Source organism: Schistocerca piceifrons, chromosome 11 (assembly GCF_021461385.2).
Source record: "Schistocerca piceifrons isolate TAMUIC-IGC-003096 chromosome 11, iqSchPice1.1, whole genome shotgun sequence".
NCBI lineage: Eukaryota > Metazoa > Arthropoda > Insecta > Orthoptera > Acrididae > Schistocerca > Schistocerca piceifrons.
Genome location: NC_060148.1, coordinates 35,056,591 through 35,074,018, shown reverse-complemented (window position 1 = coordinate 35,074,018; position 17,428 = coordinate 35,056,591). Strand labels below are relative to the sequence as shown.

Genomic DNA, 17,428 nt, shown 5'->3' with positions numbered 1-17,428 from the left:
CCTTTGCTGCTCGAAAGTTACTCGCCAGTCGACAGCCCACCGTGCCTCAGAAAGGAAAATACAGCGCTGTCCTTGCTTCTTCTCGGCCAACAAAGGAGGCGGCCACGCAGACTTGCGACCTCACATTTAGTACCACGGTCGTCAGATCGGCCAGCGCAAAGATCGCCCGTTCAACCTCACCTCTTTCGCCTGCCCACTCTATGGCTCACCCTTCATCGGGTTCTGCTAAATCTCGAGCCCAAAAGTCAGACGCCAAGTCTACAAAAAAAGAGCATTCTCGTGAAGAGTTTTTACGTACTGCAACTTCACAACCATCGGTTCCTCCTTCATCTAAACATACCTCCAAGAAGGCTACGCAGAAACACAGTTCCTCTCCTTCTCCGCCAAGGCGTGTCCCATCTACAGCACCACCTGGCGGAAATCGCCCTCGGCCATCTTCTGTGTCGCCGAGGCGCACTGTTGGTGGCCGGTCAACTGGCCGATCGTTGGTGGCAGGAGCTGCTCCTGACCAACCTATGGATCAGGATCTTCTGCCTTCGACTGAATGCCATTCCATGCTGTCGGTCGCAAGCTCTGAGCAGTCGTTGAGTTGACAGCACCCTTGGTGCCGTTCCTCCATTTTCTGTTCACCCTATGTCCATTATCCACTGGAATATCCACGGCATTCGCGCCAATCGGGAGGAATTGTCGATCCTCTTACGATCCTACTCGCCGGTCATCTTCTGTCTTCAGGAAACAAAGCTGCGTCCCCATGACCGCTTTGTTCTCCCTCATTTTCAGTCTGTCCGATATGACCTCCCCTCAGTTGAAGGCACTCCAGCCCATGGAGGACTCATGATTCTGCTCCATGATACTCTCCATTATCACCCAATCCCCTTAAACACTTCCTTCCAAGCTGTCGCCGTCCGTCTTTCCCTTTCTGGATACACGTTCTCTCTTTGTACGGTATACATTCCATCGTCTACACCAATGGCACGAGCTGATCTCCTTCATCTTCTTGATCAGCTTCCACCCCCCTATTTGCTGGTTGGGGACTTCAATGCCCACCACCCGCTTTGGGGATCTCCACATCCTTGTCCACGTGGCTCACTATTGCTAGACGTCTTCCACCAAGCGGATCTAGTCTGCCTCAACACTGGGGTCCCTACATTTTTGTCTGCCTCCACGGCAAATTTATCCCATTTGGACCTTGCGGTCGGTACTGTTCCGCTAGCTCGGCGCTTCGAATGGTTCGCCCTTGATGATACACACTCGAGTGACCACTTTCCATGTGTTCTTCGACTGCAGCCTCAACTGCCATATATGCGCTCGCGACGCTGGAAGTTTGCCCAAGCCGATTGGACACTTTTTTCGTCTCTAGCGACATTCGATGACCGTCGCTTTCCCAGCGTCGACGATGAGGTCACACATTTTACCGACGTTATTCTCACAGCTGCGGAACGTTCAATACCACGCACCTCCGAATTGCCCCGGCGCCCTCCAGTTCCTTGGTGGAACGAGGCCTGCCGTGACGCAATACGTGAGCGGCGACGTGCTCTTCGCATTTTCCGTCACCATCCAACTTTGGCCAACTGTATCCGATATAAGCAGCTCCGTGCGCGATGCCGTCGCGTCATCCGCGATAGCAAGAAGGCAAGCTGGAAATTCTTTACTAGCTCATTTAACAACTTCACTCCCTCCTCGGAAGTTTGGAGTCGGCTTCGACGGTTCTCAGGCGCGCCTAGTTTCTCCCCGGTCTCTGGGCTCACTGTCGCGCATGATACCTTAGTGGACCCCGTCGCAATTTCTAACTCATTGGGTCAGCACTTTGCTGAGATTTCGAGCTCTTCAAATTACCCGCCAGCGTTTCTCCCGAAGAAACGTGCAGCAGAAGTGCGGCATCTTGCTTTCTCCTCTCAAAATCGCGAAGGCTACAATACTGTTTTCTCCATGCGCGAACTCCAACATGCACTCTCTACTTCTCGCTCCTCCGCCCCAGGACCGGATGGTATCCATGTCCAAATGTTGCTGCATTTATCAACCCATAGCCTGCGTCACCTCCTTCGCCTTTATAATCGAATTTGGACCGACAGTACCTTTCCCAGGCGATGGCGGGAAGCTATTGTCGTTCCCGTTCCGAAACCTGGAAAGGACAAACATCTCCCCTCTAGCTATCGCCCCATTTCTCTCACGAGTAGTGTCTGTAAGGTTTTGGAGCGTATGGTGAATTACCGTTTAGCTTGGTGGCTGGAGTCCCGCAGTCTTTTAACACCAGCCCAATGCGGATTCCGAAAGCATCGTTCTGCTGTTGACCATCTTGTTGCTCTCTCCACTTATATCATGAACAATTTTCTCCGGAAACGCCAAACGGTAGCAATATTTTTTGATCTGGAGAGAGCGTACGATACCTGTTGGAGGACAGGCATCCTCCGCACACTGTTCTCTTGGGGCTTTCGAGGCCGGCTGCCCCTTTTTCTTCGCGAATTTATGGCAGAGCGCACATTTAGGGTGCGGGTGAACACTACTCTCTCCCGTACTTTCTCCCAAGAAAACGGGGTACCCCAGGGCTCCGTGCTGAGTGTTGTACTGTTTGCCATCGCCATTAATCCAATTATGGATTGTCTCCTTCCTGATGTCTCGGGCTCCCTCTTTGTGGACGATTTTGCGATCTACTACAGTTCTCAAAGGACCAGCCTTCTTGAAAGACGTCTTCAAGGATGTCTCGATCGCCTCTACTCGTGGAGCATCGAAACCGGCTTCCGTTTCTCACCCAGTAAGACCGTTTGTGTTAATTTTTGGCGACGTAAGGAGTTTCTTCCGCCCTCCTTACATCTAGGTCCTGTCAACCTTCCGTTTTCCGACGTCGCTAAATTCTTGGGTCTTATGTTTGACAGAAAACTGTGCTGGTCCTCCCACGTTTCCTATCTTTCGGCTCGCTGTCTGCGTTCCCTTAACACCCTCCGTGTCCTGAATGGTACCTCTTGGGGAGCGGACCGGGTGGTCCTTCTCCGCCTCTATCGCGCCTTAGTGCGCTCGAAATTGGATTATGGAAGCATAGTCTACTCCTCTGCTCGGCCGTCTATTCTTCGGCGTCTCGACTCTATCCACCACCGTGGATTACGTTTAGTGTCTGGAGCTTTTTACACCAGCCCTGTGGAAAGCCTTTATGCTGAGACTGCTGAACCTCCGCTGTCCAATCGGCGGGCAGTCCTTCTGAGTCGTTATGCTAGCCATCTGTCTTCCATGCCTGCTAATCCAGCCCATAACCTTTTTTTCGACGCCTCCTTTGATGTCGGGTATGCAGGCCGCTCCTCCTCCCTACTACCCCCGGGAGTCCGCTTCCGTCAACTGCTCCATTCTCTTTCCTTCCGCTTTCCTAAAACCTTCTTGACAACTTGGGGTACAGCACCGCCTTGGCACCGTCCCCGGATCGACTTGCTCAGAGACCTATGTCAATTTCCCAAAGATGGTACCCCTACACTTGTTTACCGTCGGGCATTTGCTGCTCTATGTGCACAAATGACGGAAGCCACATTTATTTACACCGATGGCTCGAAAACATCGTTAGGTGTAGGGAGTGCCTATATTGTTGGCGACACCCCAAATCACTTTCGGCTTCCCGACCAGTGTTCGGTTTATACTGCAGAGCTTTACGCTGTTCTCCAGGCTGTCCACTACATCCGCCGCCATCAGCGGATACAGTACGTAATCTGCTCAGATTCTCTCAGCTCTCTCCTAAGTCTCCAAGCTCTTTACCCTGTGCACCCTCTGGTCCACCGGATTCAGGACTGTCTGCGCTTGCTCCACCTGGGGGGCGTCTCAGTGGCGTTCCTCTGGCTCCCGGGACACGCTGGTATCTGTGGAAATGAGGCGGCCGATATAGCGGCCAAGGCTGCAGTCTCTCTTCCTCGGCCAGCTCTTCAGTCTCTTCCGTTTACCGATCTACGGAGCGGTTTATGTCGCCAAGTTACTCATTTATGGCATGCGCATTGGTCAACACTTCCCCACAATAAATTGCGGGAAGTGAAAGCCGTTCCTTGCGCTTGGACCTCTTCCTCCCGAACGCGTCGTCGGGAGGAGGTAATTTTAGCTCGACTCCGGATAGGGCACTGTCTTTTTAGTCATCGACATCTTTTAAGCGGTGATCCTCCCCCACTCTGTCCCCACTGCTCTCAGCTGTGGACGGTCAGACACCTTTTAATTGAATGCCCCTATTTTAATCCGTTACGCTCCCGTCTACAGCTATCGCCTGATCTATCGTCGATTTTAGCAGATGACACGCGCTCAGCTGACCGCGTTCTACAGTTTATTAGTGACAGTGAAATGACGTCAGTCATTTGAAGCTTTTTTTTTTGTGGACAACCAACCCCTTTCTATAGTAGATTTTTAAGCATTCCTTCTGCCTTTAGTTTCTCCAATTTTCTGACTATGTTTCCATTGCTGCTGATTTTAAATTTCGTTTTTTTCCTGTTTTCTACGTCACGGGCTGGGCGCTAATGACCATAGAAGTTTTGCGCCCTAAAACCACAAACAAACAAAAAAAAAAAAAAAAAAAAAAGCAGGCGAGGTTCGTACTCGCTTAAGTGAAGGACATCTGGTGAGTTATCGGACAATTGTTAGCCACAATAGCACGAACTCTACTCCCAGTATCTTGCCTTCCAATTTTTTTTAATCGTGGCGACGTGCCGCGTGAATAAAGGAATGCTGTAAACTGGCTAAGAGGACAGACAACGTACCACCTGCCAGCAGAGGGAAGCGAGGCGGGCGGGCGCTGGGTGGGTCGCCGCACGCACGCCGGGCACAAGCGGGCCACGGGGCGGCGCGTGCGTCGCTGAGGCGGGAAACTGCGAGAGGAACTTCGCAACATGTTTCAGTACATACAGTTACGTGGAGCAGTGTGCAAAGTGAATAGAAAAAGACGTGAACGCGAGAACATCATAATGAATCGTCCTTAAGCTCTTTTGTGTTAAACGGTGTTTCTTACTGCCTTATTTATTTTTAAGGAAACAGAAATCTAATTTAAAATACTTAGCTCAGAAGCATTATATTTTGTGTTGAAGGAATCTCGGAGGAAAAGCTGGTCCTCACGACAGAACACGTCGTACTTTTTAGTACACTTTATTTCACTTCGTTCCGTATGTCGAAACTCCTTTTGTACAGAAGCGACTGCGCTGATTTCTGCTGTTCTGCGTTACATTCATCGTCACCCGCTGTATCAGGAATCTCAGCACGGAGCTTCCAGCGCGTGCAGTACTCAGCGATGGCAGAAGACCAGCTTTCCAAACGAGCCTCGGGAACAGAGGCATTGGGTGAGTTAAAAGATGTTGAGAAATAAATCGGAAAGCAGACCATCGTGAACACAGCTTGGAAGGCGTCGCTCTCAGCTGAGTTAGTTTGTGTGCAAACATGGTCTTTCAGATGAAGTGCTAAAAATAAAAAAAAACTTGCAGACTCTTTGTTACTTGTGACTGAAACCGTACTTGAGATATTTCTTCTTTACTTGTTAGATTGCATTCCCCGATGATAGCGCAGTAAGAAAACTTTCATCGTGTCATTTAAAGGAGGATGCTGCTTTCTGAGGTTTCATTTATTACAATAAGTTTGAATATGCAAGCGTAATGGCTGTGTAATGTCCAATAACACGTTTTCTGGTATTTGCATTATCGAAGTGTCAGTTTGCATGTGAACCGATAATCACACAGAGCAGTTTTCTCTTGTGGGCTCATGTAGTGAACATTTTGTAGAGGCAAAGACTGCATAGAACAACAACAACAAAGAATGAAAGAAAATTTCCGTTAACACAATTAATTAATTAAGTCCCCAGCAACTATAAAACTTACGAAGCCAACAAAGCACAAGTGTAGCTGTTCTGTGTGTGGAAGTGTGATTCAACGTACACATCTGGCACAGTTCTTCTTCAATAAGGCAAGAAATTTTAAATATCATTTATACTGAAGTAATTAAAGAAAATAGAAATACTATAATTACGCAAGAAAACCAGAATTACACTCTAATACAAGAAGACAAGCCAGATGCTTTGTTGACTGAACCTGTAATGACGCATTATTCAAGACATTGAAATAATGAGAAAAAAGCGAGTTTTGTTACCTTCATATACATTGATGAAAAGCACTCTAATCATTACAATATCTCGCGTAGAACAACATCTGCTGTTTAGCCCATCAAACAACTGCATAAAACATGGAACAAGCACTCCCTACTAAAACATCTCAACACCGACTCGCTACTACCACATCTCAACAAGCACACTCCAGCACGACCTCTCGACAAGAACTCTTTACTACGACATCTCAGCAAGCACTGACAACTGCCACATCTCGACAAGAACTGCCAGTGGAGGCGGCGGAATAAAACTCTTTGGTGCAATCTCTGGCGCTGTGGCTCAGTGTAGCCACCTTTCAACTTGCAGGAATGAGTGTGACAAAATGTGGTAATGAAATTCTTTCAGAGGTTGTATAATGCTATTTGTAATGGACGATGAATGAAGATTTTCTAATGCGGGAGATGGAACAGATTTGCTGTAATTTAATACATACACACAACTGCGCACTGTTTTGTACTGTGGGAGGGGGAATACGGTAGGTTTGTTTCAGGACAGATTTGTATTCGCAGCAGTTGTTTCCTCGTGTGACTGTTTTCCTCGTTCTGTGTGTTGTGTGTTTGCAGCAGAGAGTGGCAGTTTGTGTGTTTTGTGCAGGAGCCTCTCTGCAGAGGAGAGGGGCTGGAGGCTGCTCCAGGCGGCTCGGCAGGGGGCAGTGGGGGAGCTGAGGGCGCTGATCGCCGCAGGGGCCGACGTGGGGGCGAGGGGCTGGCTGTTGGGGCGGACCGCCCTGCACTGGGCAGCAGTCAGGGGAGACGTCGAGGCGGCGAGGCTGCTGGTGGGGGCGGGGGCGGCGGTGGACGCCAGGGATCGGGGTGGCTGGACGCCGCTGCATGTTGCGGCAGCGAATGGCCGCGCAGAAGTGGCGGCTGCGCTGCTCGTCGCGGGGGCCGACAGGGGGGCCACAGCTGGTGATGGGGAGACAGCGCTGGACCTCGCCAGGCTGCGCAACCACAGGCGGCTGGTGGAGATGCTGTCATGAGGCAGGCAGTCCAGCGAACTCTGTGCAAAAAAAAACAGGAACTGAAAGAGTTTGTACGAGAGCAATATTCATAATTTTTTAAATAAAGATCCAAAAAAGTCAATCCTATTGTGACTCACTAATTTCAGCCCTCCTCGAGTAGCATACAGCACACAAATACTCTAAGCAATGCTGTAGCAAAACTGAGACAACGCCAGATGACAGCAAAATAATTCAGGTTAGAACGGACAATCCTTCTCTCAAGAAAAACGTCCCGAGTAAAACTTCCAGACTAAACATGGCAAAAGTCCACAGTTCATTGTGAACAATCACAACTGCTCTATAATATCTGATCGCTGAAAAGTATTTCATACCAGTCAGCAAGGTGCTGCATCAGACTATTCTAATTTGCAACATACCGAGATTAATGCTATATCAGTTCTATCACCAGAATTCTCGCTCCTGATACCAGACTCAATTTACTTCTCCATATTCAGCAAACATTCTACTCTACCGTACCTGTTGTGTTTAATAACAATGAGATATTAGTAGCAGTATTCACAACACATTATGCGACCATCATCTGGAACCATACAGTCAGTCTACGTTTAACTAAACACAATGAGACCAGAACAGGACACGCATACAAAATGTGAAGGAAATCCTCTCTATCTGGTACTGTTGTCTCTACTTGACGTAAAAGATTGCAACGAGCAAAGCAATCCTAGTTGTATTGGAGACAGAACACCGGGGCCCGAGTTTCAGCACACGAAAGCAATTTCGCAACGACGCACACGAGTCTCCACACTCATCGGTCACAACGGCACAGCTGAGACGGTGACGCAAGTCATGGAGCTACAGGTAATAAAATTACACTTACTTTGACTCGTACAGCCCGCATCTCGTGGTCGTGCGGTAGCGTTCTCGCTTCCCACGCCCGGGTTCCCGGGTTCGATTCCCGGCGGGGTCAGGGATTTTCTCTGCCTCGTGATGGCTGGGTGTTGTGTGCTGTCCTTAGGTTAGTTAGGTTTAAGTAGTTCTAAGTTCTAGGGGACTTATGACCACAGCAGTTGAGTCCCATAGTGCTCAGAGCCATTTGAACCATGTGCGAAATTGTTGAAATTTGATATCGATATGCGTAAATCTCAATACAGTGCAGCAGAACTGTATAAAAATGTATGTGAAGGACACGCTACACGATGCGAAATCCCCTCTAGCCAGTTCATCAAACGATTTGCCTGCGAGAGAGCAGGCCGCTTTGAATGTAATTTATATACGCAACTTGTCTACAAAACTAATGACTTTGATTAAAATGTTGGCCCTGGATACTGTTAATCCTTATCTTTAGACATGGAAACAATGACTGTGCCAGAACTGCTTTTGTATTTATAATGCAAATGAACATAAAATTTAACACATCTGAGTTTGTGTCAAACTGCTTAAAAATTCACAAGATAACATCTTTCTGAAACAATTTACCGATCAGAAACGTCTGAAATGATATGATATCTTCACAGATCCATTCTGGTGTGTGATGGAGGATACTCTGAGTACCACAGGAGTTTCAGCCTTTTCCTGTTCCAGTCGCCAATGTGTTGTACTCTCATAAAAAAGTTTGAAATCGACTGAAAAACTTCCACGTCCACAAGAGTAAACAGCTTTCATAAGTTTTAGCTCAAAGTATCAGTTCCAATTACGATTAGCAGAAGTGCCGAGCGCATCCTTCACGTACTTCGGTTCAAAATTTAATTTTTGTACAGTTCTGTTGAACTGTATTGAGATTATGAAATTGCATTGTCCTCCTTTTCCAAAAAGCTGCTTCACAACTGTAGTGGACAAGGTTCATTCTGACGCTAGGCTTACTGTAACTCAGGAACCAATCGAGAACGGAGCTGAAATTCTGCCGTTTCTGTTGACATGCTTCCCATGTATCAATGATTCGGAACGGAGGACTGTAGAATATTCGGTAAGTGAAAGGCCGTGGCAGGTTAGTCCTTAGGGACGGTGCGAGAAATATATTCCGACTACTCGTCTGTTAAGAGCTCTGTCTGGTTTTTCGTCCTTTGGCGACAGACCGACGTTGGGCGGCCATTGCTCCCAGAATCCACTCAACTCGTGACGTGTTTATTACAACCGATCCAGCGCCGTCACGCATGCAGCACGCTATAATCTGGAGAACTTGGCCTTGAATTGTTCTCACTGTCTCAACACGGTATTAGTTAACTGCAGCAGCGTCTGCGGAAAGTTCTCAGAACTAATCTCGCTTAAAAGCGGTAACAATGTCCACATAGTAGCAGGGACGGAAAGCTGGGTGAAACGCGAAGTCAGTAGCAACGAGATTCTAAATTCCGGTCGAAACGTAGGTCGTAAAGACAGGTCGATCGCTGGTGTTTAAAGCAGTGAGAAGTAGGATTACATTAGAGAGATCAGTGGAGATACCGAATGTAAAATAATTTGTGTCAAGACAAGCATTAAAGTTGAATCAAACGTGGTGATCGGACGCTTCTATAGACTCAGCAGCTACAGTGGCGCAACAGTTTGAGCGGAAGCTGGAGAATATTTCGCGTGAATTTGCTGGCCATGTTACAGTTTTAGGTGGAAACTTTATCCTGCCATCTATACAGTAAGACTGATGTGGCTAAGAATGGTGGTAGGGCCAGAGAATCATAATAAATTGATCCAAGTGCTTTACCCAAAAACTACCTCGAGCCATTAATCTGAGAAGCGACTGGTGAAGATAACATCTTAGGCCTGCCGGTAACAAAGAGACCCGAAGTTTTCGAATCTGTTAGGGTACAACTGGGAATCGGCGATCACAAGGCCGTTACAGCATCACTGAGGATGACTGTAAACAGGAATACAAAGAAAGGTGGGAAGGTCGTTCTGCTCAGCAAGAGCGACGAGAAACAGGCGTCAGACTACCTGAGAAGTCAGCGCTAAAATTTCCTCTGCAGCACAAACAGCGTGGGTGTCAGTGGGAGAAGTTGAAGAGCATCGTACAGTACGCTTTAGGATCACAGCGATGAGTTTAAGGCACCGATTTCCATACAAGTGCGCGTCGGCGCACGCCAGAACACGAGTGAACAGTACAGAAATGACAGAGATCCCAATGTCAACAATGGAACTCGAGCCAAAGAAAGAGTTCTTTGTGGGAAGCGATCCACACCTGTAACTTGCTGCGTTACTCTCTACGTGACGAAAAACTGCGTAAACATTCGGTCTGGTGGTTTAGGGAAAAACGTTTACGGCACTTTTATCCACGTACAAGTAGCTGCAGGGGGCGACATTTACGCCGCGGGGAAAGTCGTAGGTGGGGGCGCGACGCGGAATGCGGGCAGCGAATCCGGCCGAGGGCCGCGCATGCGCAGAAGCAGCGGTCGGGGCGGGAACAGGCGGTAGGGGCGCTGCGGGCAGAGAGAGGGGGAGAGAGAGAGAGAGAGAGAGAGAGAAGACCGGCCACGCGACGGGGACGCCGAAACTAAATCGGGATTATCACTTAGCATATAAAATCAGCAACACTGTTTGGCGATTCGAGCTCCAGTTCTACTCAACAATTCAAAATTCAGCCGTGATCGCAGACACCAGCGTCCGGCTAGCAGTTAATGTCACGATATTACAAAGATATTTTCTTCTGCTCTATTAGTAATTTCGCAGTTGTATCTCAGCAGGTTACATCTACCTGATGGCCGTATACGGTGTACAAACACTAAACACTATTTCGACAACAGTTGTTTCACTTATGAGACAAAACGTCGCATTATAAAATTTCTGCTCAAAACTTCAGCCATACGCAGTGTCACAACAATAACAAACTACACAGTTACAAGTATGTGAAATACGGACATGTTTTCATTACTCGACGTATGTCGGTACAAAGTCCCCCTGAGCTAACGCTGTCTCCAGCACACGGCAGGCCGAGTACACAGCCAGACCGCCCGACACACACACTGCCTGCTACTGCCGTGAAAGGAAGCAACACCTATGCTGTCGGTGTTTTGGTTGGCAGGAGAGCCAACACTGTGTTACTGGAGGAAGCCGAAAAGCACGCGTTTTAGCTCACGCAGGCAGGTCAAGGATATTAGAATTTAGAAAAAACGGACGTAGCTGGTGGAGTACTTAGCTTTAATCCATATCTGGTGAACGTCGCTCTTGACGGTACATGATTCACAGTATCAGTAGTAACTTGTAATGGCGCCTTGCTAGGTCGTAGCAAATGACGTAGCTGAAGGCTATGCTAAACTGTCGTCTCTGCAAATGAGAACGTATGTAGTCAGTGAACCATCGCTAGCAAAGTCGGCTGTACAACTGGGGCGAGTGCTAGGGAGTCTCTCTAGACCTGCCGCGTGGCGGCGCTCAGTCTGCAATCACTGACAGTGGCGACACGCGGGTCCGGCGTATACTAACGGACCGCGGCCGATTTAAAGGCTACCACCTAGCAAGTGTGGTGTCTGGCGGTGACACCACAGTCGGCAACAGATCTACAACGAATGTAATTACAACGATACTACAGAAGTTGAGTGCATTTATCAAATTCACAAGTTCATTCAGATTTATGGCCCAAAGTACTTGAAAATTGACACAGCAAATAGGACACCCCGTTTCCATTTCTCATTTAAGTGCCGACACGAGATATTTCTGCATTATGGGCATTTTCCAAAAAGCGTGAGCGTCCAGTTTAGTGGCAGTATCATCTCCTGAATCAAATCGAGGGTGGAACGGAGTGGAGTACAGTAGAAACAGACCAACACTTCACCACCACTTACACACGTAACTTCATTACCGCATCCTACACAATGCAGGGCGGCCATCCTTGCATAAAATATTGCCCGGTTTCGGCCGACAGTTGTGAATTCTGTATGTGTGGAGAGACGCCCACACGGCCGTACCTCTTTGAATACACCGATTCTCGTCTGCCGACCCTAGTTAAGCTACTCTGGATGGCGAGCGCCTGTTGGCTTTAGTTTTGTATTTTCGCGTCCTCTGCTATTTATACCCAATATTGCGATAGGAACTGCATTAATCATGTCGTACCACGTCGCACGCAATCTTCCACACCGTCGCCGTGGTACTGAACACCCTGTGTAGAGGTGACTCAGCGCACTCCTGTACCCAGTTGCTGGCTGTAGCGAGGTGTGAGAGGTTACGGCAAAACACACACCGTGTCCTCCAGAACTCAAAGTAGTGCCGTTAAGTCGATCTCACGTCGTACACAATTCCCGCCACGCTCACTGCTTACACGTTTCGTCATTTATCCACAGCCACAGCTACACAACGCCCAGCAAAGAATAAATCCGCACCATCACCTCATGAGCGTAATTCGTGTTAAAAAAATTCTTCGCGTTCAGTCTCGCCACCCAGGTCATAGTGAGTGCCGTGAATGTTTCGCAGCTTGCTACGGAGATTTAGGATTGGCGCAAACTGAATGCATCAAAGTGAAACACGCATCAAAGGCAAACACCTGTAAGGACTGTGTGAAGAACAAAATTGTAGTTAACCTCTCAGATGAGCGTTTGAATAGTGCAGCATGTGGTTCGTTGGGACTGAAATGCTCGATAAAACCGACTGCTGGTTCTCCGAAGTGAAGAAATCGTAGGCAGTTACTCTCGTAAAGAAACGGCCAACGATAGTGACTTAGATGACCAGCAAATGTTTCCGAAATAAATTTAAGAGTTAAAATTTCCATGCCGCAAGTACAGAAAGCGTTGGTGTATGGGATGAAAGAACGTGCTGAGAAGTGCGTGGTAAGGAATGCTTACATACTGGTAGCCCTGGTGGAAAGCAATCCGATGAATAGGAAGATGCAGAATAACGTGAAATCCGGTCGTTAATAATCACGACGTTTAGTGTACACACTTTGGACCTATTTCTATGAAGCAATAAAAAAGTGAATCAGTGACAGAAACACCATCTTGCAGGACATGGTTTCCGATATTGCTAACGATATAAGGAGCGAAAGAATTTGTAGCTTCACCAAGTTGGACTACCCGCTTCGAAAACATCGCAGAAAATCACGTCTAGAAAGATCATAAAGAAGGTAGCGAGAAGGTCTTAAAACTGTATAATTCAAATTTCGGTGTTAGTACGTTTCGTTTGATGGTAAAGAATACGATCGCTGTTCACAGTGACTCTACCGTGAACAATGAAACCAGTCCCTGAATTTGCGATAAAGGGACGCTTTCATTGAGAGGCGTTAAGACGCGGATACAGGGTAATACACATTATCACTGTGGGTGGGTCAGGTGTTCATTGTTACCTGTGTCAATCGGCTGGAAAGTGCAGGACTTGTGGAAAGGTCAACGTCACCCACACACAAAGTAGTGATAGACTCATCGACATCTGGAAAAATGGCAACATGAGTGTTGTCACAGTTGTAATGCGTCACGCTTTCCTTCCGCTTTCACGAACCAAATCCCTCTTCTTTCTAGATTTGTGTTTAGCTGAACGGAATGAAACTAAAAAGCTACCGTCTTTCCCAACCAGAATTAATCATCGAAGTGTTGCCAGAAAACAGTTGCACTCTTCCGCTAAACAGCTACTTTGTACATTCCGCGTCATACGCTGATAAACATTAAATTAAGTTCAGCCTGTGTCACATCTGTAACGGAAAAAAGTATTTTCTATTTCTGGCGACAATTTTGTGGGGCCTTTCGTCTTGCTACGGCTGCTTACGTCCGTCTGAGCAGCTGCCAGGGAGCGCCAGGAAACAGGCGTCACTGCGCACGCGCGGCGGCGACTGCGTGGGAAGCCCGAGGTTCCTGTGAGCAGTTGCCAGCGCGTTCGTGCGCATGCGCAGAGCTGAATTCGCGTATGTGCAGTGCCTTCTCCCGCTCCTGGCTACTTGAAACGCGGCTGTTTGCCGTATGAGCAGCAGCAGCGAGCAGCCAGATGGTACCCAGAAATTTTTTTTTAATAATGCCAGATTCGCGCTTGCGCAGAGCAAGCTGAGTTACAGTGCGGGGTCATTCTCCACGTGACCCGTGTGTATGTTTCGTGATATTGCCGGTCTCTCTTCGTTTACAGCTTCCACATCAAATGAAAACAAGACGGATTTGTGTCTGGCAGCCATCAAGTGAATTAATATACATTCTTATGATAATGAAAGACTAAAATAAGTCAGTAGTTTCAATTTTCTGATTATATATTATTTCGACGTTATTAACAATCAACCATTAATCTCTTAATTAAGCTATTTCTGTGAGTTCTGTGGAGAAATTTGCATCTATTAATTTTCCGGAAGTCTCGGAACCGAGGTGATGCTTTTAGTATATAGAACGTAATAGTAAAAATGTTAACCAGATGTAATTACTTACCGAATGAAAGAGGGAGGTACTGATTTCTGTGTGTTTAAAAGCTTTCTTTCGGGCAGAGCATCTTCATTTTGCAAATAAAACACAGTTGTTGACAGAAAAAATAGTGGCAGCCAGAATAAATTCATAAATGTGCTGAAAAACAACAGGAGAACAATGCTATTAGTGCAGTTCATAAGGGAATCTGTAGACAGCATTCCAGATAGCAGAATGTAATGTTAAAAATGTAGCCAGATGTAATTACTTACCAGAGTAAAGAAGGAAGTAATCAGTTCTCTACATTTGAAAGCCAGCTTTGCAGCAGCGCGTCTTCCCTTTGCAAATAAAACGCAGTCGATGGCAGAGTAAGTGGCGGCACCCATAAGATGCTCATTAACCTGCTGATAAAAAGAAGGCGAACAAAGCCATTGCTACATTTCATATAGGAATCTGTAGACAGCATTCGAGGTTCCAGGATGTAATATTAAAATCGTTAATCAGATGTAATCGCTTGCCAGATGAAAGACTGAAGTACTTATTTGCCCATTTCTCAACGCCAGTTTTCCAGTAGCTCATCGTTATTTGGAGTTAAAGCCCAGCAGGTGGCAGAGTAAATGGTGGCAGCCAGAATACACAGCTTAACCTGCCGAGAAAGAGCAGGAGAACAAACCTGTCACTGGACAGGTCTACTGGGAGTCTGTTATTTGCACTTCTGGATTTTGTACCTACTACGTATCTCTCAGACGCTGAGAGACACTTCTGAGTCGCTTATTATTCGCTCGCAGTCTTTCCTCAGGGCAACTGTGTCGCTGGAAGGTGTGTTCGTTTTTGTCATCGCTGCTGGGATGAAGGAAACATTTTTTTATTTGGTGGCACTGCAGTCGCGCGTAGTTAGATTCATTGTTGAATTAGACAGCCATGTGAAGGGAATTGAGATTTTTCATTAAAGATTGCTTAATTTTCACTGTAAGGGTTTTTTCATGTCTGTCAATTATTTTTCTAACAATTGTGAGAGTAAGCATTTGACATCAATGTTGTCCTTTTTCAATGTTAATGCATGTTGTAACATAAATTTCATAGAATTAATAATGTATCAGTTAATGTAAAAACTGTTTGTCGGGGCATATTTCACCTAAGAGCATTGTCCACATCCTCAGTCCATGTCGTTTTTATTTAAAGCAGTCTCTCACTCAGTGGTGTGTATAACACAGTTTACTTGCTGGCTGGAGCATCGGCTGTAAGCTCTCAGCAACTGCAGTCAGAACTTTGCAACTGGCGTGCGCAGAGCAGCAAGCACTGCGTTTCCAAGCACTTACATTACGAGGTGAGACATTTCCATTTCACGATCTGTTTGCTACGAAAATGATCAGCGCACAGGGACCATTTCATGTACAACATTATTTGGCAGACCATTGAAGCACAGGGACAACTTTGTTTAGTTCAAGAGATTAACAGTAAAGTTCAGGATTTAATGAGTTTGCACATTTTTACAATATGAACACAGTAACAGAGCGTATCATCTCGTTGGCAGACATAAGACACACGCTATTGCAGGACAAAGAAACAGCAACAAATGAATGTGTACCGTCCGGTTATAAACGTACCAACTGACTCGCATAATTTCACCGCAGCAACTGACTACGGCTCTCCAGTTACACTGTTTTGTGATGCAGCATGTAATGAACGCAATGCCAGTAATTCTTGCTCTACGATCCCGTTACAAAGGACTAAAGTTAGAGGACACTCAAAATTTACTCTTCATGGCCACACATTTTATGCAGGGTTTTTGATCATCCCACATTTAATAACGGAAGTTATGCTGGGTATGGATTTCTTGATAGAAGATGAAGCGATTTTGGGCTTTAAAGACTCTTCTATTCTACTATGCAACAATAACCAGCAAGTTGCATTAGAGTTTGAGAAGAGCATTTCCATCGAGGAACAGGAAATTAACAGATTGGAGCTTTTTCCACACACAAACAATACACAATGGTATACACAATTTTTCACCGACACGTCTTTTGCTCTCGCCAATACAGGTGAAGAATCAAAGCCAAGGTAGACACTTGTGAAGCAGCAACAGACGAACCAAACAACACACTGAAGGGGCAGATATTTCAGCACACCGTTCATGGAATTTCTAATGATTCAACTTTGCTCTCGCTGCATTTAGTTTTGAAGAATAAAAATCCGCCAGACAAAATAAAAGAACTTCTTTCTCTCCGCAAGTCACAATGTTTACGTCATCGTGAACTGAATGACATTGCAATTACTAATACAAAAAAGGCAGCTGAGAAAAGGAAAATGCTAATAAAGAAGGTAAGTCACAATAGAAAATTCAAAGTTGGACAAAAAGTTTTAGTTCGAGCACACCCTTTGTCTTCTAAAGCAAAGAACAGGTGTCAAATATTTGTATTCCTGTATAACGGACGATTTCGGAGTCGACGGATCAAACTTCCGAACGCAGTACATCTTGAAACACTCAGAACGAAAGTTTCCAGAGGTTTCCATCACCTCACCAATATAAAACCTTTCATTGTATAATTATTTGACTTTCTACTCTTCCTTGAGATGACTACACCATTCCAATATACAACACTTATGTTCTGACAACACGTATTTCACTCTCTAATGACGTCAAGCGTTTGCAAGTAGTAGTTAAGCTTTTTCTACAGTTTTTGTTTCACTGACATGTATGTGTACATGAAAATAACAATTTTTTCTCATACAGTACTATAAGTACAAGCCACTTTGTATGTTAATTTTCACTGTCATGATTTTTATGTAATAGATACAACAGAGCACACATCACGTCATGCTCTAACGTAACTCACCCCGATCTTTACACTACATCATTTTACAAGCAGAGATTACGTAAAAGAAGACAGCAATGATTTTTCCCTCAGTGACAAAGGCACCACAGAAGATAAAACCAACACGAGAAACAATAAATAGAATTTTGCGCGTCGCAAAGCATTTTCTCTTACAGGCTAACGTACAGAAGTATGGAACAACGGATTCCAGACAGTACTGATAAAACAGGTAGAGTATATATTTTTTTCACAGGTATAACACGTACTG

General features: G+C 46.1%; 1 protein-coding gene and 1 long non-coding RNA gene across 3 annotated transcripts in view; one reads left to right on the top strand and one right to left on the bottom strand.

Moving 5' to 3' along the window:
* Positions 1-17,428, top strand: part of LOC124720430 (FYVE zinc finger domain protein UPA1-like) — a 602,177-nt gene that overhangs the window by 100,522 nt on the left and 484,227 nt on the right. The gene's annotated exons all lie outside the window — the stretch shown is intronic.
* On the bottom strand, positions 6,336-14,727 carry LOC124720431. The gene is made up of 3 exons (XR_007006156.1): positions 14,617-14,727; positions 14,372-14,503; positions 6,336-7,102 (listed from the first exon to the last, which is right to left on the bottom strand). It is a non-coding gene; the product is annotated as an uncharacterized LOC124720431 (long non-coding RNA).